The sequence below is a fragment of the Monodon monoceros genome, unplaced genomic scaffold, assembly GCF_005190385.1.
Source record: "Monodon monoceros isolate NGI ecotype Baffin Bay Population unplaced genomic scaffold, NGI_Narwhal_1 Super_Scaffold_11, whole genome shotgun sequence".
Lineage (NCBI taxonomy): Eukaryota > Metazoa > Chordata > Mammalia > Artiodactyla > Monodontidae > Monodon > Monodon monoceros.
The window spans coordinates 84,532,311-84,532,903 of NW_021703767.1; the positions used below are offsets into that span (position 1 = coordinate 84,532,311).

The 593-nt window shown below is 38.4% G+C and overlaps 1 non-coding gene across 1 annotated transcript; it reads right to left on the bottom strand.

The window, feature by feature from the left end:
* Positions 1-268: 268 nt before the first annotated feature.
* On the bottom strand, positions 269-375 carry LOC114891383. The gene has a single exon (XR_003792490.1). It is a non-coding gene; the product is annotated as a U6 spliceosomal RNA (small nuclear RNA).
* Between the last annotated feature and the right edge of the window lie 218 nt (positions 376-593).

The window sequence follows — 593 nt, forward strand, 5'->3', positions numbered from 1 at the left end:
TTTTCTTTCTCAAGATTGCTTTGGCTATTCGGGGTCTTTTCTGTTTCCATACAAATTGTGAAAAATTTTGTTCTAGTTCTGTGAAAAATGCCATTGGTAGTTTGATAGGGATTGCTTTGAATCTATAGATTGCTTTGGGTAGTGTAGTCATTTTCACAATGTTGATTCTTCCAATCCAAGAACATGGTATATCTCTCCATCTGTTTGTATCATCTTTAATTGCTTTCATCAGTGTCTTATAGTTTTCTGCATGCAGGTCTTTTTTCTCAAAAATATGGAACGCTTCACGAATCTGTGTGTCATCCTTGTGCAGGGGCCATGCTGATCTTCTCTGTATCGTTCCAGTTTTAGCATATGTGCTGCTGAAGTGAGCACTCATCTCTTCTTTAAAACAAGCTCAAGGCTCACTAAACCCATTGGCTTTCCCTGATTAATCTTAGGAGGCCATTATCACTCCCAGTTTAACTCCGATTCCTGTGAACATGCTCATGTAAATGTTTTCTTTTAGTTTCAGGTGTGTTGGTTTTATCTTCCAGGAGAGTAGAACCAGAACAGTGAAGCATGGAGTGAATAATGGAGATACACTTAAACCC